A 20,733-nucleotide genomic window follows, 5' to 3' on the forward strand; every position below is an offset into this window, starting at 1 on the left:
GGGGACAGGGGAGAATGCTGGACTCTGGAAAATTCTTTTCAAGCATCTGCTTCTTATTTCTACAATGTAATCTTTGATTCCTTCATGCATGGGTCTTCCACAGAGCTCCCTTTGGCATATATGCTGTGCTGTTTACTAGTGAGTGATTCTACTGTGAAATTCCTATTATCTGGTAGTTAAGAACTGAATCTGCACATTTAACTTTAGTTATTCTGTCCCTAAAATATCTGCATCTGTTACCTCTAAGAAGGGTCCTGACACACTAAACTGCCCTGGACGAATTCCATCCATTATTTGATCAAAGAAAGCGTTAAAAACCCCAGGGCCTGATTTCCAGAAAAGCCAAAACACCCACAGCTTCTGCTGACTTTAATCGGATTGGGAAAGGGGGGAAGGGGTGCTGACTTCTTTGGGGAAAAAAAATCAGTCTATAAGGAGCTAATGCTCTCATCCTGTGGTGGATGAATGGGGGTGCAGCGTCGGTGCAGTTTAGCTGAAGGACATGTTTTTCCTGGACTCCGAGCTCATGGAAATCCTTCAGCTCCCACTCCAGAGGGTCAGGCCTCCCTCTCCGGACATCACACAGGTACTGTTGGTGTTCCAAGCAGTGTTATCTGCCACCTGGTCCCCTCAATGAGCTGTGCTGCGTATCTGCACGGGGACAAGGTCGTGGTTGCTTGGCTGCCAAAGTGGAGGTATATCACAGCTCACCACAGCGGAACAGTGGCCCCCTACTGCTAAAGCTCTGGGATCTGTGGGATTGAGAGCAGAGCTTTCTGCAGATCCTTGGCCACTGCAGGGTTGGAGGTCCATGACCCCAGCTCCTCTGTGGTTTCCAACTTCCCGAATGGACCCCTTGAAGGAAACTCCATGAGTTTCACGTTGGAGCACCCAACCAGGGCCTCTGCTCTGCTCATGTGTTTCCTGTGACTGTAGAAGGTTAGTTATTTCTCACACTGTATCATTTTTCCCCTCATTACAACACAGATTTCTTCCTTCCCCCAATCACATTCCCTGCCAGAACACACCGAGTTGGCATTGTCACGGGAATGCTATTTGTGACCTCCCTTCATCGTGAGTTTTAATAATGATCACAGAAGGCAAACATTGAGAACACCAATTCAGAGCAATCAGCAGATAAACCCTGGAGCTAGTCTGCACTGCTCTGATGCCAACCGGTTGGCATCGGAGCAATGCAGACTAGCTCCAGGGTTTATCTGCCGATCGCTCAATGACACATTTATTCCTCTTCGGAGTATTACAACAGATTTTCCACCCACCATATTTAAATAGCAAAGGGACTACCGATGGACATGAGAAATGGAGTTCTGAATAAGTCCTTTCATATTTTACAACACTTAAATGCCAGCTTCAATGTTGTCAAATGTTTTTCATGCAGCTGCCTTAGAGTATTAAACGAACTCACTAGTCACTGACTACTGGCTGAGCCCTTAATTCTTAAGAGCCTCTAATATGATGAAAAGGAATGGATGAATTGAGGGATATACAATAAAAATTTGTGCAAGGAAAAGAAAGCAGGGATCAAGTGTCCAAGTGAGGGAGAGTGGAAAGATGAAATTTATCATGCTTCATTTCACTCTGGAGGAATTTATTTTTCAATTTTAAAAATATCTGCTTTATGATACATCATTTCAATGTAGGTACTCAGCAAGCTACTGTTATAAGTTTTAAATCCCTCACTTAACACAACTTCTGCTAACCAAAAGCTGGATTAATTCATGTTTGTGGTTGCCACATAATTAAAATTGTCTCCAATTCTGCATGCATTAAAAAGTTTCCATGTACTGAATGCAAGCAGATGAAAGAGACTTTCATTGGAACAAGAACTGTTCATTATAAGTATCAGATTACTTCATCTGCCACAAAAAGCCAGAGATTGGATGTTGAAAACCCAAAATAGAAAGAGAAATAGAGGATTTGCCATATTGAATTAGATGATTGGACCATCAGTTTCCATACCCCACCTCTGCGGGTGGCCAATAACTGATGCTTTGGAGGAAGAAAAAATGAACACAAGATAGCCAATTATGCACTGCTGTATATGGGTGAACAATTCATTCCTGATCATAGCAGATGACAGTCAGATCCTGAGCATCTTAACACTGATATAAAATTTCTTGGCTGTAATAAAGTCAAGAGAGTTACTCCAGATCTACAACAGTGAGGCTGAGATCAGAACCTGGCCCAATCGCTCTGCAACTGACCGTATGACGAGATTACCCTTGTCTACAAACATTAGAATGGTCACAGTTCTCCAGATCCTTTTTGAAACCCAGCCACAGGATTTGATCCCATGACATCCTTCAGCACCATCCTCCTTCTGAAGCCAAGGGGAGCGCTGCCAGAGCACATACCTCAGCACAGAGAGGATGGAAAGGTAACTGATGTGCTTACACAGTGAACTAAGAAGGACAAGGAAACTGTGGACTGCTCTGTGAAGGATGATGGCAGAAACTGTTTTACCCTTCAAAAGAGCAGATCTTAAAGTTAACTGCTCAAAATTGTAAGTTTCCATCGGGTCAATCTGAAAGGCCCAGTTCCAATGGTCATTAATCAGATCCAAGAGTGACATCATATCAAGACAGGCTCTGACAAGAAGTACATTGTCACAAGGGCACATACCAACTGGTTCATTCATTTATCAATTAAAAGAGTCTCATATAGGTGGTAAGAGTCAGGGGCCATTTTGAGCTGCAGATACAGTAATTGCACAGGTTAGTTACCAACCTCACCAAAAGGAGTTACACAAACAGCCTTGGGAAGTTTGAATTAGTCACCTGACCAGGATATTGAATGCTCAGTGGCTTCTCCCAGTGGTGAATCACATTCCTTTGACAGTTGCTTAGCCCTTCCAGCATGAATCTGTCATTGCAGTTTTATTTTACTCCATCATAAAGCAACTAACTGGATTTGAGGGTTATGTCTTAGGGTCAAATCCTCAGGCTCAGCAGAGCTGCAGTAAGTGCAGCAGCTAAAGGGAAGCTCTTTGGGGCAGGAACTCTTTTGTTCTGTGTCTGTACAACACCAAGCACAACAGGGTCTTGGATCCATGACTAGTGATCCCAGCCACACTACAAATAATGAACAACAGGAAGGAGGAGCTGAGCAATAAAGATGGCTGTATCCTTCCTTTGCTGTCCCACGATCCTAGGGCAGGCTGGGTTCCGATTCAGCCCCCAACCAGATTACAGCTGCCTCAAGACTGCTCTAAATTTGTTCCTGTGACACGTGCAAGAAGCTGAATTTCTCCTAGCAGAAAATCCCATGACTGTTCATTTTACCACACAGCAGAGTCTCTAGCAAAGACACAGCCAGTAATTTGAGCACAGGCTTGACCCGCAATCGCAATGCAAAAGCAGGAGCTGGCCCTAAAGCCATGTAATTTATCATACTTCCATTTTCCAGCTGCATAAGACGAGGGGCAATCATTTCAGTTGTCTTCATTTCTTTACCTCAGGCCCAATGCAATTAAATGGCACACCCCGGCCCCTGAAAAAGATGCACACAGAAAACTGGTGGTGCCCAGCTTCCACCGCCATCCATCAGCCCCGACAAAGAAAAAAAATGGCTCAGATACTGAGCTCGGGCCTTCACACCTCGCCTGGTGTAAAGTTTATTCTCTCCTTGGAAATGTCTGCATGACCCCCAGGGATTAAGAGGTATATCTGGCAAGCACTTCCAGCCACACCAAGGCCAGGAACTCTTGTGCCAAAGTTGGTTTCTGCCCAAGCTAAGTTAGTACTGTTAATTTAAGATCAAAGAGGTGGCACTCTGAGGATTTAAGAGTGCAAGTGCTGCCGATCTACCCTGGGCAGCTGAATCCTTACATGTCAGGGCAAAGCCTGTAGGGAAGGCCTGCCTCTCGTGATGTAAATATACAAAGAACGTACGCTGCAGCACAAAATAAAAATCACTGGCCAAGTCATTCCTAGCGTAACTCCAGTAAAGCCAATGCTGTTACCCCAGGGAGGTGTACCCCAGCTTAGGTGTTCAGCAAACAGCGCTTGGCGGATGTTGGAGGGGGATGGCAGAAGTCACATGGGGCCAGATTTTCCTTTGCCCTGCACTTTGGGCACTCATTTACTCCACTGCACAGCCAAGCTTTCCATAAATAAAAATGAGTGCACAAGGGCCCTGATCCAGTTCCCGCTGATGTCAAGGCACCCCACTGCCACCAACAGGAGCTGAATCAGGACCAAGATACAGGGCAATTGAGAATCAGGAATGAGCTTTGAAAGATTTGAAAAAACCTGAACATCCAGACAAACACTGAAAACAGAGTACGTTCCCCAGTATCAGCGGAAGTTCTCCTCTCAGCTATGCTGTTTCACTAAAACTGGTGTAAATCCACTGACCTGGCCCCTATAACTACCATATTTCTCCTCACAACTCCTTGTAAGATCATTGTGGAGCTGGCTCTGCTGTCCCTCCTGCAGCACCCAAGGCTTCAAACACCTCTGCAGACGGATTACCCCTTGCCACCCCTTCTCACTGGAATGTACAGAGCCCTGGCTGAGCTGCGTTGCAAGGGACAGACCGTCAGCAATGCTACTTGCAAAGGAGATTTGGCTGAAATCATGTGCCATTTGCTCTGTTCAAATACAGAAACAAAACAAACTGATATCATGAAAAGGGAGAACATTTCCTGCTGCACAACACAGTATCAGTCATATCTGTGCTGGTCTGGATGCAGAATGCTTGACAGTTTTCAAGGTCCAAAGCCTCATCTGGTATCAGCTGGCAAAGCATAGCTCTGCATAGCTCCACTGTAACTATGCAAAAATCTACACCAACTGAGGAGCTGGCCTTTCATGAAGGATAGCTCAGTGGTTTGGGCATTGGCCTGCTAAACCCAGGGTTGTGAGTTCAATCCTTGAGGGGGCCATTGAGGGAACCGGGGTAAAAATCTGCCTGGCATTGGTCCTGCTTTGAGCAGGGGGTAGGACTAGACCTCCTGAGGTCCCTTCCAAACCCGATGTTCTATGTTCATTTGTAAAGATACACCTTCACCTGCAGTTAATTTCCTGAGGAAATGCATTTCTGAAGGCTCAGCCATTCAGGTCCAAATCCTGGTTGCTTTGTACACCTAAAACGCTTACTGACAACTGCACCAATAAGGCATTTCGTCTGCACTAACTTGTTACCCCCCAGGAGAAAAACAGCAGCTTGTTTAATGGGCCCCAGAATTGCTAAGTCTTCTCTTTGTTTCAACTCACCACCACATCATGCTAACAAACAGGTTTCCTGATATATTTGCTTCTGAATCTTTGGCGTGAAGTGTGATTTCTTACAAAAGACAAGAACCGAAACCATTTCTGATTGCGATCAACCCTGAAAATATTTGAACCCATGACATTTCACTAGAGGTATATGCCACTGAATAAAGGCAACACTGCAAAAAGCAATGGAAAGGCACCAGGCCTGCTGTTTTAACCACACATAAATGAAATGCTGTTTGTGTTTTTTGTTTTAATCATACCAAGTAACAAGAACAGAAAGGACCTGATATAAGGCAGCATATGACGAACGAGGGTACTGCAAATAGTGTTTGTTTTAGACCTTGCTTTGTGGGGGCTGCATGTAATTGTAAGGGACTGGCGTGCTGGAGATCAGTGTCCAGCTCCCGGCTCTCTGACGGACTCCCTGTGTGACACTGAGTAAATCATGTTGTCTGCTTTGTGCCTCGGTTCCCCCATCTGGAGAATGGGGATAAAAATTCTTCCTTTCTTCCACGCTTTGTCTGCCTTGCCTATTTAGGCTGCAAACACCAAACGTCTGGAAGCGCTCACTACTCGCAAGTTCCCAGCTTGAGATGCTGAGCACCTGCAGTGGGAGCTGCACAGGTTTGACAAAGGGAGCAGCCACCTGTTTCTGAAAGTTTGTCAGCATCCAGTGGTCCCTGGATATTGAGCCTGAACTGCTGTGCAGGGCTGGTGGGCCAGAGCAGGGAAGCTCCTGCTACCCACGATGCACCTGTGGGACCAAGCCCTGTTCTCTTCTGTCAAGAACAGACTTGGCAGCAGCTTTGCTTGAGCAAGGTCTGTTCGTTCTAGAGCCAGACAAAGAGCTTCAGGCAGTAGGGCTCTCAACATCGCACCCTCCCTACCCCCTGTGCTTCCTATCCTCATCCCAGACTAAGGGGGAGAGCAGCCTCTATGGAACCGGGCGGGAGGGGCCTTGTCTCTGCCCTGCCTCACAACACACACAAGTAATCTGTGCCAGGTACCTTGTTCCAGAGGAGTTCAGGGGCAGGGGAGCCAGAGACCAGGGTATGACTGAGCCGCAATTCACTCTATGATCTGTTCCTAGGGCAGAACCTCTAAGGGGACGTCCACACTGGCACTAAACACATGCGGCTGGCCTGTACCAGCTGACCTGGGCTCAGGAATAGCAGCTGTTTAATTGCAGTGTAGACGTTCGGGCTTAGGCGGGAGCCCCAGCTCCAGGACCCTGCGAGACAGAGGGTCCCAGAGCTCTGGCTGCAGCCCAAGCCTGAACCTCTACATTGTTATGAAACAGCCCCTACGCCTGAGCCTCGTAAGCGAAGTCAGCTGCAGCTGAAGACAACCGCACGGATGTGACTGAACAGCTTTAAACGGAATGGAGGCAATTGCCACAGACAGACGGGGGGGATTTGCCTTGATGACAGCGACGTTTGGTACACTCACAACTCAACCACCATCTCCCGAAGAGGCATGCAGCCTGGCTGCACTAACCCCAGGCAAAACACAGACTAATGCTGGGCCCATTCCAGCAACTCCTACTCACATAAGCAGTTCTTGCTGCGGCAGTGCTCTCATAGGAACCAGAGGCAATGCCTGAGTGAGGGAGGGCCCAATCCGGCCAGCCTATGTGGTTACATTTTCACTGTGGGCTCGATTGTGCACGGTGCTGAATACCCTCAACTCCCATAGAGTCAGCGGGAGCTCAGAGCGCTCAGCACATCGCAGGATCACGCCCAGAGCACAGAATGGTTCGGGACATGGTCCGGGGGGCATGAGGCATAAGGAACGACTTGGGGGAACGTCGGGGGCAAAGATGGCTGCCAGCCATATTTGCATCCCCCATATTCTGGGTCAGCTGGGGGCTAATGCGGTTTCTGGAATAGATGGAAGCAGACAGAGGGCTGCTCTAGTCTGCAGCAGACCTACCCATGCTGCTGCCCCGCCACCTGGAGCAACCCAGAATCTTCATAGCAGCAGTGCTGCAGAAACAACTCGCCAGCCCCAGCGACTGTCCCATCACCAGGTCCTGTGAGGGTCAGGGGGGCATGTAGCCCTGCACTGCTCTGGTACCAAGGAGGATTACCGCCCAGCAAGCTGCAGTGCCTTTACAACCCCAATATACCTCCAGAGTAGGGAATTAGGACCTAGAACCAGAATCCCATCCCCCTTTCTTTATACAGAAGTAACAAGAACTACTGAATAGATTTAATTCTGGGGCACCCTGGGCTTGATTTTGGAGCCTTTCCCCGCTGAGTGTAGTCAGACTGCTCATTCAAGAACTCACATGGGTGCAGGCTGCAGGACAGTGCTCAATTTGTAGAAGTTTGGGGCCCTGCTGAATTCGCCTAGGAAACCACAGAAGTCCTTAAAATTTCACTTGAGAGAAGTCCACTAATGTTGTCCACTGGCGGATGCCTCTTGCCTTTTCTTAACACAGCTACGACACTAAACAAAACCACACAACCTGTAAACACACAAAGAGCCCTTTTGTAAACTAGTGCTCCTTTTCAGATTGTCACCTTTCCTTAGGGAGCAGTGTGGCATTAAACACTCTGCGCCCAATACTGCACCCTTGGAAACGCCCACTGATGCCAAAGGGAAATCTGCAAGATCAGACAGACAGAGAGATCACTTCATTTTTATACTCCTGCTCCCTCTGAAATCTAGGGGAGCTTTGCCTCTGATCAAATGGGAAGCAAGTTCAGGACCTCTGATCAGTTGTCTTCCTACACCGTAGTAAGCGTGCCACTCTTTTTTGGCTCCTGTTTCCCTCCAGCATATCCTTAGGACACAGAAGTTCCCATGTGTTGCTTTGCTTTATAGCCGTAACTAATGAAACAGTTAGTAGTAAGATATGGAGAACCCCTCATCCCTTCCAAATGATTAAATAGCAATATCAAGGCAGAACTCTGTTCAACATTTTTTAATATTCTTCAATAGTAAAATGTCAGGATCAAATTTTACTATTTGACCCAACGCTGCTGGAACATACAATATCTCTCCCTCTGATTTATAATAAACCCCAGCAAAGCTGAGCTCACCCTGGCGTAGCATAAAAATGGCATTACATTGACAATGAATATTTTTCCACAGCAGTGGTACATTCACTCCAGGACTGCAATTAGCGAGGAGACGCTGAAGGCTGTAACTCTTCCTGTTTTTAAACGACCCATGTAATATTAATCAATAGAATGGGTAAGCTGAGCACAATTATAGTGCAATTTAAGGATGGCTTGTTGTATCTGGATGGAAACAATTATCCTATAAGGCAGCAGCTTCGGAGGGGAGACATAATTATGTTTAAAACGAAGGCTGCTGGGTATTAGAGAAGAATTAGAAGTGCAAACTGGATCAATTAGCATTGCAGTTAATAGGCAGGGGTATCATGTACCAGGCCAGCTGGCACAGTTTACACTGTGTTTGTAACCACAATATCCAATCTGCTCTGATGACATTGTTAAGGGGGGAACAGACATGAGGAATTGCTGGACAAGAAGGCGGCACTCAGCTAAATAAGTCTGTCCCATTTGTTTATTTTAGCCACATGGCCAATCCTTCAGCATTCTCTCCCTCTCTCTAAGTTATCTAGTCAAACTATCCTGTCCCCTCTTGATTTCCTATTTATAGATGCCTAGACTTTAAGGTCAGAAGGGACCAGCATGATCATCTAGTCTGACCTCCTGCAATGCAGACCACAGAACCTCACCCACTCACTCTTGTTATAAATCCCTAACCACTGGCTGAGTTACTGAAGTCCTCCGTTGAGTTACGGAGGATCCACCATTTACATAGTTTAAACCTGCAAATGCCCCGTGCCCCATGCCCTTCACAAGATTTCATCAGGCACCTCCAAGTCTTCTTTTTTCTTTTTCAGAGCAGGAGCTCTGCAGGGCAAGGGACTGTGGATGGGATTTAGAAAAGTGCCTTGGGCAGCAAGGTGCCCAGTTCCAGATGACATCAAGGGGAGTTGGGCACCTCATTCCAGCCTGTGTCTTCCTGTGTGAAGAGTGGGAACTAATATATCTGAGGCCAGACAGGGAGAGACTTGCTCACAATTAACAGTACCTTTGGGCAGATTTTTAAAGGTATTTAGGCACCTAACTCATGGACTTCCACGGAAGTCAAGCATTTAGATAAATACCTTTAAAAATCTGGCCTTAACGCCACAAGAAAGCCCATTCAAGTCACTGCAGTGATCCCCTTTGTCCTTATCTGGTCCAAAATAAGGATGATGAATAAATTCAAGCTTTTAGCCTCTCTCGCAATGACATACGTCACCTCTTACATAGAGCTTTTCACACCAAGCCTAACAGGAAAGAGAGAACACGTATACAAAAGGCTATTTCCCATGGACCCAATTAGACATCCCTTACTCATGGGAGCAGTTCAATAAAGGTACTGGGATGATTCGCGTGAGTAACAGCTACTCAGTGTGAAGCTGCAAAATTGGGTTCTTTAGAAGAACTCTGCAAGTAACATGCGAAAGCATGCATTTGAGTAAGAGACGTCTCCCTCCATGGCTTCTCTTTCTACAGTTAAGTAATAACCAGCGTTTTACGAAATCACAGCCACGGGAATGTCTGGGATGTCATATGTTCAGGCATTATGATTTGGCTGCAGGAGGAGGTAGAATCTATTTGTTCATCCATAACTGTAATAAGCAACACAAATGAAAGTGGAAATATTCAGAACCCAGTTACGATCCCACATCATACAGAGAATTGTCTTTAAAACCAGCAACCATCTTAGTTGTTTATGCTGCACCCTCTCCAAGGCTCTCTCTTTTCAATAGAAAAGTGTCCAAAATGAATTCTAGACAATATCTCCCCAGTGCCTAGCACAACAGAATATAAATCCAAAGAAATGATTCTCCCTGTCTGTGACACATTCCTGTACTTTGTTTATTTTCCGCTGGACAAACAGTGACCTGAAGGATTCAAGGATTTTTCCACATACTTTCAAGCCCAGAACCTCAAAGATATTTTAACCCATGTAACTTCCATTTAAAATCAATGCAAGTTAGAGACCTAAATACGTTGGAGGATCTGAGAATAGATCCTTTTCCTCGTCAGTAATGTACACTGCACAACTGCTCCTTTACACACACCCGCAGTGCTTAATTTGTAATGAAAGAGGTGCTGGGGCTCAAGCAACATTTTTACCCTTCGTAACTGATGCAGCAAGCCCAGAGGTGCCAGGGCCATGAACTGCCAAGCCCAGAGGTGCCAGGGCCCAGCGTTGGCGCACATTAAGCACTGCACACCCACATAGGTTATACAACAACAAGCACAGTGATGGCAAAAGTAAACCATACGGGTAACGTGCTGACCGCAATTTAAAACATTTTGTCCCTAGTTGCTAATGTAACTGTTGCCATTGGTGTCAGCCAAGAAAAAAAAAAAATTTACATTTCAACTGGAATTTCTAAAGAAAATTTTCCTCTAGTTCCATTTGGTCTGCTAGGTTTTGCAACAGAGCAGCAGATTGATTCATCTACATGTGTCCAGGCTCCGGGTCCCTACTTAAATATTTACATCATTGCAGTATTTGAGCACCCACAGAAAGACTAATGGTGTTGACTGGAACTTCTGCTGGGGTTATTACTCTCATCCAGATGTTTCACAAAGGAGATGCTGCCCCATACCAGTAAATCTCTTATAAACTCTTCCCAACCAAGAATTCTAGTTCTCCATCACTTGTTTAAATGGACCATTCTTTTCTTTACCTTCTGTTTACTGGGATTATAGTTAAGAATCCTGCCTTGAACGCCTTACAATCCAAGAACCAATGTTTCCTTTTTGGTCCAATGCAAGTACTTTTAATTTGTTTATATTTTTTCCTCCAATGCTCTCTCCTGCTAGAATGTTTACATTGTTGAAAGCCTTCTGTGTATTGTTCCTACTACTTGCCTCTCTTCTTAATCGCATTGACAACTGTTGCCCTTTTGCTTGTTTAGACTTCCCCAGGATAAGTATCAGCTGCATTTTCTTCAGCTGTTTATTAGCTACATCTTATTTCCCCCCATCCAACATCACAGAACTAGAGCCAGAACAGTTTAGTATGTTGCACAAAGATAGTATCTGCCTACAAAATAGTCCAATAGGTATCAACATTGCAAGATAACCAAAAGCTTCTTGGAAGGCACATGACGGGTCTAATCCAAAACCTGCTGAAACAGCGGTTCTCAGACTTCATTGCACCGCAACCTCCTTCTGACAACAAAAAATTCCTACCCGACCCCAGGAGGTGGGACCAAAGTAGGATGACCAGACGTCTCGATTTTATCGGGACTGCCCTGATATTTGCTTGTTTGCCCCACATCCGGACAAACGAGCAATTTTGCCCTCCGCTCCCGCGCACGGGCTGAGCCCGGAGGGTCTCGCCCCCCACCCCCCGACTCCGTCCCCTCTTTCCCCCATTGGATCCCACCCCAAATCCCCACCCTGGCCCCGCCCCCTCACTGCCCTATTGGATCCCTCCCAAATCCCCTGGCCCTGCCTCTTCACCAAGGCAGCCATATTCTTCCTCCTCCCTGCTCCCTCCCAGGCTTGTGCTAATCAGCTGTAGGGTGGTTCAAGCACTGGAGGGAGGGGGGAAAAGCAGGACGCGGCAGCCAGCTCAGGGGAGGTGGAGGTGAGCTGATGCGGTGGTGGGGCGGGACATGGAGCTGCCGGTGAGTGCTAACCCCCCACCAATTTTTCCTATGCTCCAGCATCTCTTGGTTTTTTGTTTTTTCCTCTGCCGCCAGCTCTTGGGATCTTTTTTTGTTGTTGTTGTTGCACCCCCTGTCCCGCACGTCCTGATATTTCACGTCTCTCATCTAGTCACCCTAGAATAGGTACAGAATGGCTGTTACTGGAATCTACTACTATCTTTTACCAGAATGAAGCTTTGAAAGTTTCTCATGCTGAATTAAAGATCAGAAAGAACATAATTAATTCTGATATTAATTCTATTTCACTTTAGGGGTCTTTACAAATTATTTAGCATTTAATTTCTTTGGCACTACAACAAAAATTGTCAATTCAGCTATGAATTTTAGGCCTACATTTTAGCTTCCCTCAAGTCTGGGAGGGTTGAAATCTTGGATTTTTGTTTGATCAATTACCAAAATAGTAGGAAGGCTCATGGTTGAACCGAGATCTGAGCTTCCTCAAAGTTATCTGATCTAGAGGCTTATGTGCAAATGAGGACTAATGATTAGGATATCTTTGAACCTAATTCTGAGAAAAACCAACAGACCCCCCAACACAGCAAAGAATATACAGAAACAACATAATTTCTTTTCTGTACATTACTATTTACAAGTACTACAAAGATCAGCTGAAATCAGCTCACTCAACATCACCCCTTTCAACTGATCTGCTGCACTGGATTTAGTCAGTTTGGTTATTAACACTAGCCAACCGCCTTCCTCATCTTGACAAACTGTAGTAATTGTGAGGGATGCATTTAAAATGTTACAACATCGGGCTATCAAATGGCAAAGGATGATGGACTGTTATCCCTATACTTTCCTTTTGGTCACAATTAGCCGATGTCCCCTGCCCGTACAAAATATTCAACAGCCTTGTTTATTTTATCCAAGAAATGACAATAGCAAAGGAAACCAGAAACTACCGGAAAATAAGGTAACATTAATGTAAACTCCTGTTTCTTCAGTACATGACAAAAATGGGTTCAGGAACAGAGATAAAGTAAAAACAAGACTATTGGGCCCGGAGGGAGAGAGAGTGAGCTGACTCTGGATACAGTGAGCCAAAACTTCAGCTGACAAATTACTGTGGGCCCAATGAAGTTAATGAGTTACACCATTTACCTCAGATTGAGGATCTGGCCCAATAGTTCCACTTACATTAACAATATCATTGAATGATTTAACTTTTTAGCAAGAATATTTAATATATTTTATATACACACAAAAGTAAATATATAGTACGTCTCCTGTAAACAATGCGCAGTCTCTCATATGATTGTTAGTTTATAATATATGCAATTATTGAACTCAGAAATGCCAGTGTAGAAAAGATATTCTGGGAAATGGATGCAGCAGCTAATTACAGCAAGACTGAATACCTCCCCGTCTAAGGGTTGCCAACCCTCCAGGACTATCCTGCAGTCTCCAGGAATTAAAGATTAAACTTTAATTAAAGATTATATCATGTGATGAGGCCTCCAAGAAGGCAAACCTATCCCACATGCACACATTCCTATTATTATTAAATAATTTCTAATTAGGTTGCTATCACTCAGGGAACAGATGATGAAACAGGAGGAAAAGAGAGAGAGAGAGAAAGTGTGTAAACCAAAACTGTCAAATACCAGTGCAATTGATTAAGCACAATTGGATATCATGGTAAGCCTGATATAAAAGACATCTGCTAAAGGCCAAAGTTGCATAATAGGCTGCAATTATGTGATGTCTCCCTTTAAACATGCCTGTTTGAATAATACACAAAAACAGGGTTTCTTGGAAGCAATTTACAGCACCACAACAAGACCTTGATCAAACTCCCATTCAATAATCATTGAATAGATGCTCTGTGACATCACCGAGCTTTGGTTGAGCCCCCGGGCCTAGAGTACTGTATATTAGTAACATCATATGATTGTATAGCACTGTAGATGAGTAACTAGTTTGTGATAAATAGTTTATTTAATAAATTTCACTTTTCTGTTTCTGAATTTTTCATGAGCAGACTACAGAATTGTCAAGTCTATTTGTTTGAAATTATTTGCACACTTTTTCCAGTGAATAAATCTGGGAGTGTGGACTGTTGATGAATATTCAAATTAAAAATTTTGCAAACTGAAATCCACTCTCTGTTGGTTTGTTGCATAAGTCACTTGATCAGAGAACAAAAACAGTATCATGTGACTTGTGCAAAGTGCAAATTTCAAGTTGTATATTCATATGAAACATTCATAATTGTTCTGCATAGGGTAATTACATAAACCGTGTGATAGAGGTTTTGTTCCTTGACTGGATGACCTACATAGTGTGAACTGACAACACAGCATCATTTGAAACTCCATTTTTATGAATATTCAAACATTTTACAAGTTTTTTGCTCCAGTTAAGTTTGACCACTTGACTATTGATGGAACATAAACCTGAAAGGGTAGCAAATATGATCAAATAAAAATCTACTTTCAAATTTGAGCAAATATTCATGAGTAATTCTTGGGCTTCTGCTATTTATTTATCCTATACAATTCGAGGCAGGGACTGAGTCTTCTTTAATGTGTGGACAACACCTAGCACATTTTGGACTCGACCATAATACAAACAATTAATTAAGATTACTGCCTTTACAAAATCTGTTTACTAGACAAAGGGTGACAAATTACAGTTATTTTAGGAGGAAATGTCATTTTCACCATTTTTTTCAAATATTATATAATTTTTTCCTTCTGTGTTTTCCTAATATTATTCTAAATAATTCTAAATATATATAAATACTGTGACAAAGTTTGTCCTCCACCTTGGTGGGTCCTGCGCTTCTTGGTAGATTTGCTCACCTCAGTGATCTTCCCCACAGTCTGGGTCAGCTCCTCCTGTGTCTGATCAGNGGGGGGGGGCAGCAGCAGCCCGCACGGGAACTGTGACGGGGCTTCACTTCCTACCACGTGGAGGCAGCGGCAGCCCCATTCGTTCCCCTGCGGGACCCGAGCGGGACGGGGGCGCTGGGCCTGCTGCCCCCATTCTGGGGCCGCCCGCGGTGCTCTGTGGGGCAGCTGGGCGCGGGCCAGGCCCAGGCACACTCGGGGTGATAGGACTGCGCCGCCCCGCAGGGTGGGCTGTAGGGAAACCCCGCCCCGGGGTGGGGGCGGAGGCAATGGCAGCCCCGTTCGTTCCCCTGCGGGGACCCGAGGGGGACTGGGTCCTGCTGGACCCACTCTGGGGCCACTCACGGGATTGCACCAGCTGGGTACCTTCCTCTGCGGAAGGAAGTGGAGACGAGGCAAGCTTGTGCGGGGGGGAGGGGGCACTCCGGTGGCTTTTTTTTTTAAGCTCCCTCCTCCGCCCCACATCTTGATTTCAGTTTTGTCATCTGGTCACCCTAGACCAAAGCCTGAGCCCGCCTTAGCTCCACCGCCCCAGGTGGCGAAGAGGTCAAAGCCAAAGCCGAAAGACTTCAGCCCCAGCCAGGGGGCCTGTAACCTGAGCTCTGCCACCCGATCTGAATCCCTTGGGTGATAGCCCAGAGCTGGGGCTTGGGCCCCGAGCCGGGGCTTGGGCCCTGAGCCGCTGCAAGTCTAAGCCAGCCCTGGCAACCCCATTAAAGGGGTCCCAGAAAGAATTTTTGATAGACCCTAATAAAGTGAACTCCTTTTATGCTGAAATGAACAGTATCTGATCCTTCAAGATTGAGGCTCAATCTTGTTCTCACTGAAGTCTCTGGCAGCTTTGCCCTAACGTCAAATGGGAAAAAGAGTAAACCATACGGAATTACTTTTTAATCCCTGAAATCATCTTCAATGGCATTCCATAAATGACCAACCAAATGGCCATAAACAAAATGGCACTGAGGTGTTTTTCTACAAGTGACTCAATATTGCTGTTCTTAAATAATCCGGTATGAATTTAGCATCCTTACAATGAACACACATTACAAAGTAGGTTACTGACTGCTTACATTTCAGCTGGAAATAAACCTCTACTAAACCAGAGCAGCAATGTGCTTTGTTTCAATTGACAATGTTAATAAACTTCATTTCCTCAGTAGAAACGGGGAAATGCTGGTTGTTTAAAAAAACATTATAAACCATCTTTCCAGAAAGTGCATAAAGCTAAATTAACAATCAAGCAGATATTTTAACAGCCATAATTTGTATATTCCACAGCATTTAAAAAACAGGGAAGAAGGAGTTGAGATCATCTTAATTTGAAATTCACATGTATTTTTACATCTGGTCTGAATTAATCTTTTCAGAGCACTGACTTTCATGTAAAGGAATAACTGCTTGCAGATTTTGCTTTAAAAGAACATTTCATAGAATCACAGAACCATACGGTTAGAAGGGACCGCAAGGGTCATCTAGTCTAACCCCCTGCCAAGATGGAGGACTCACTGTGGAATTCTTAGTTTGAATAAACTAAGAGTTAAAAATGAGTATGGCCAAGAACTTACAAAGCGATCCTGGAAACAAAGTACATGTGTCCAAATCTGAACTTGCCATTAAAAGTAGCTGAGTTCAAGGAAATAGCCTCAGTTTCAAGCATTTTGTCCAAAAAGGCCAAACTAATCCACAAATTTATCCTCTATTTAAAAGAGAGTCAGAGATTTTTTATAAATGTTGTTAAATCAACCAAGGAACAGAAAAGATCTGGCAGGTCAATCAGCATAGTTTTGTAATTTTTCCTTCTGGAAAAAAAGGCTTTGGCTTGGCATGAAAACATTCTTATGAAAGTAAAATATACCAGCCACATACAAAAAAGCTGACTCCTGTCCCAACAGGACAAACATATTCAAATGTTTTTGCTGCACTAGCCAAGTTCTTCACACTGACTAAATAGGTGGGGCAAGTAACACCACTTCTCACTAAAGTTGCCTGACACTTCTAATTATAAGACCCTGTTTTCAGCTGATGACAAAGTTGCCAAACTTTAACCATTTGGACTGAAATTTTTCATGCTGGGTGTCTGCCTTAGACTGATTTTTTGGGGGGGGGAGGGAATGGGAGGGAAGGGAGTGGGTAGGGTAAATTAAAGCCAAAATGGTTCTGTCATTTCTGAGACTGAGACAAGGGAAAAATACATTGTTTTACCAAGGTTACAAAACTCTGCTGACCTTTTTTCTGAAAAGCTCTAGCACCTCCAGGCTTTGGAGCAAAAAAAAAAAAAAACCCCAATAACTTACATTTGGCAGAGGGATGGCCTTTGTGCAAGGGATGTGCCTTTTGCTGTCCCCATAAAGAACTGCCCAAATTCAGCCAAGTTAAAAACTCGGGGGGGGGGGGGGGGATCTCAGTTTGCACATGCTCAGTAGAAATTTAGATTTTAGCAGCTAAAAGACACAGTTCCTGTTCACACTGAGCGCGCTCCAGCCACAGCTCAGCAATACTTTCCCTGCAACTGCAGCTCTGGGCTAGGCACATAATTAAAGACTATCATAATACACACGCACAAGGAGGCAAATTCAGGTTGCATGGGCAACCTGACTTCTGGTTTTTCCTAACTTCTGAATGCTTGACTTAGCAACCTTAATACTGTTCTTTTAATATCGTTTGTGTACAATATATATTTTTAGAAGAGCTGCTAAGTCCTACAGCAGAGACCCATGCTGGCCAACGGAGCAGAGGGTGGGGGGCAGAGTGAGGGCAGCCCTGGCTTCAGCAGTGTTACTGAGGATGCTCAAGGCACGTGGACATGCTTAGTACAAGCCACACAGTAAACCCAGGGAGTATGTGACCCAGCATACTGCCCCCCCCCACGTATAACCTCTGCCCTACATCAACTAAACTTGTACAACTTTTCCCCCTTGCAACAAGGTTGCTAACACACACTTTGAGCATGTCTACACTACAGCAGGACAGCTACTGGGGTTTCTCTGTCACTGCAGTAAATCCACCCCTCGAGAAGTGGTAGCGAGCTCTATAGAAGAATTCTTCCATCAGCTAAGCTGCATCTACAGTGGAGGTTAGGTCGACCTAACTACATCGCAAACCGCACAAAATTTTTCACAGCCCTGAGCAATGTAGCTAGGTCAATCTAATTTTTAGGCAAAGACCAGGCCTTCCTGTGTGCTTCCTGACAGACATGCTGATTGCTGTGGTCACCCACTGGTCAGATTTTTATGTACTCTTGCAAGTCAATTAAAACACCAACTCAAACTCTAGGTATTTTGCTGTCTGGACAAGATGTCATGCAGATAAAATAACCAGACAATAACGCTCTGCTGTACACATCTTTCTTACTGATATATTAGTCCAATAAGAGTTTAAATACAGATTTAAAACTCATTTTACTTTCTAAAAATGTATTACTTCATTTTCAATATTCAGTACAAGAGTAAATATTTAAGGCCCTGATTCCACAAAGACTCAGGTTCACATATAACTTTACTCATGTGAACCGCCCCAACGGATACCCCAAAACTGAGGCACTCAAAAATCACTAGTTATACTAGGAAATCTTGGGGTAATATGTCCCAGTTTAGATGGTAACTTGCTCCCTAGTGGACTACTTTCATGAAGAAAGTTAAGTATGTTTGCAGGGTTGGGACCTAAATTTCCACTCTCTCACCAAAGTGCATCATTAAAAGGCTAAGCAATTTTATCTACCAGACTTCCATAATCCAGAGAGGATTCATCTATTTCTTTTATTGGTCACATGTTTTAACAGAACTCTTATCAGTTTACTTATAAAGGTGTTTTCCTACAAAATCCTAATAATGTGATATGAAATCAAACTGATAATTCACTTTTGGACCCCTTTCCTACCCCCACAAAATGGTTAGCAGAACTATTGATTAAAATGGAAGCAGGATAAGGCTAAATCTGATTTTGGGTAAATCCTACTCATATTAACGAACCGCTTTATTGATGTCACTAGGCCTACTTGTGCAGGAGTAAGAACTGCTTCTGTGAGATAGGCTAGGAAATGCAGAGAGCCGAAATGACAGTTCAGCATGGAAACGTTTTCCTCTAGAAGTATGGATGCTGTTAAATTTCAATTCCCTGAAAGGAAATGACTAACATTCTTGGAAAATGAAGCAACTTGCTGTTTCTCCAACACCACTTACTAATCCCTAAAATTGCACCCTGTGGCAACAAAGAGTAGTTCGTGCAACAAACAGCAAAATTAAAATAGATGCATATGAAACCAAAACACTGAAAATGTCTATATGTTCCCAAACAAACAGGAGAGGCAATCCATGGAGATTTTATTACATCATCTCAGCTTTTCAAATTATCAAATTCAAAATAAAAAATATGCCTTTAAACAAACTTTTATAGAACAAACAAAGAGTGTTTTGAATGTCACAGTGCTAGGAATAATAGCATCTACTAACTGGGTTGCCTTTTATTTCCAAAGGAAGCTATTTCTGCTGCTACATTTGCAGTCATATTAAATCTCTCACCAAGACACTGGCTTTAGCAAAAATTTCAAGGTTCCTGTGATCACCAATTTAATAGGTGATCCATATAACAAACTTGCAGCCTTCATTTGGGCTTTAAAATATCCTTGTTTTGACACATTTTCACCAGTTTATGCCTTCAATCCTTATTAGGGTCAATGGTTCTCAACTTGACCTACCTATAAGGGTCAGATTTTCTGAAACACTCACCTTCTGCAAAGCAGACCCTTAAAGGTCTCACCTAAACACAGAGGCATCCCAAATCACTAGCCACTTTTGGAAACTATGGCTCTTAATTATTTGCATTTTAGCAGCGCCCTCTATGTTCAAGACACTGTCCACACACCTGCCCTGAAGAGTTTTCAGGTTTGCGCTCCTGCTACATGTCATGCGAAGTGCCAAGAGAAGCCAAGACCTCTCCTTATTAGCTTTCGAGTAACTCCTGGAAGCCCGAGGCATGGGCCAGGACCTCACCGTGTAAACACAAGACAAAGAGCGAATGAGCTTGTATTTAGAATCCAAGTCTAAGCCAAGAGGGAGCCGTGGATTCGGGCAGCCCTGCCTGGCTGCTCCAGGGGAGGCGCTGCCCTGACCCCCAGTTCCAAAGCTCGCCTCCTAGTCCCACAGCTGCATCTCGCCGAGGCCGGCAGTGCCCCCCTCCCGCAACAGGACCCGCGCCGGAGCCCTTCCCGCAGACCCGGCGCCGGCCGCCAGCGGGCTTCCCGCAGGGCCGTCCCCGGACGCGCTCCCTTCCCCCCCGTCCCCTTGCCTCGTCACCCGCGAAGCCGAGCCGGGTCCCAAGCCGCTGCGGTACTTTGGCGAGCAGTCCCGGGGGCTGCCGCGCTCCGCCTGCCAGTCCGTTCGCTCCTCCGCGGCCCCAGGGCGCCAGCTCCGACGGGGCCCCGCGCCGCCAGCGGGAACGTACCAAGCCCTGGGTGCGGGGGCGAGAAGCGCGGGCTTGGCGGGGCAGGGCCCGGGCGCTCCGCAGCGCAGCGCCCCCGCCCACACGGTGCAGGCGCTCCCCAGGGCCGCCGCCGCCGCCGCCTCCTCCCGCTGCGCCTCGGACCCCTCCGCAGGGCAGCCCTTGGTACAGCCCTGAGAGCCGCCCCCAGCCTCCCGGGGGATGTCTACACTGAGCCCCGGGAGTGACTCCGGATTGAGCCTCAGGCTGACTGGGTCAGCGAGCGCCCAGGAGCCGCGACCCAGGACACGGTGGGGGCTCAGAGTCTGAATCCTGCTGTGACCGGGGTTCAAGCCTGGCCCTTGTAATTCTGGAGCAAACCGCCCAGCCCAACAAAGCCAGAACGAGAGCCCAGTTTTGAAGAGCAAACAGTCGTTAGGTTGTAAACCAAACTGAAGAGCAGTTCCACTGAAAACGGCTCACACCGTGGAGTAGTTTGCAG

At 45.3% G+C, this 20,733-nt stretch overlaps 1 protein-coding gene across 3 annotated transcripts in view; it reads right to left on the bottom strand.

Annotated features, from left to right (window-relative positions):
• Nucleotides 1–19,744, bottom strand: part of FRMD6 (FERM domain containing 6) — a 93,520-nt gene extending 73,776 nt beyond the window's left edge. The window contains exons 1-3 of one of the 3 annotated variants that reach the window (XM_032783530.2): nt 19,675–19,744; nt 17,111–17,195; nt 9,620–9,897 (exon numbers count right to left, since the gene is read on the bottom strand). The gene's annotated coding sequence lies outside the window, so the exon portion shown is untranslated. The remainder of the gene's footprint in view (nt 1–9,619; nt 9,898–17,110; nt 17,196–19,674) is intronic. The other 2 variants (XM_032783529.2, XM_075065813.1) reach the window with 2 other exon arrangements.
• Between the last annotated feature and the right edge of the window lie 989 nt (nt 19,745–20,733).

This window comes from Chelonoidis abingdonii, chromosome 4 (genome assembly GCF_003597395.2).
Source record: "Chelonoidis abingdonii isolate Lonesome George chromosome 4, CheloAbing_2.0, whole genome shotgun sequence".
Classification (NCBI taxonomy): domain Eukaryota; kingdom Metazoa; phylum Chordata; order Testudines; family Testudinidae; genus Chelonoidis; species Chelonoidis abingdonii.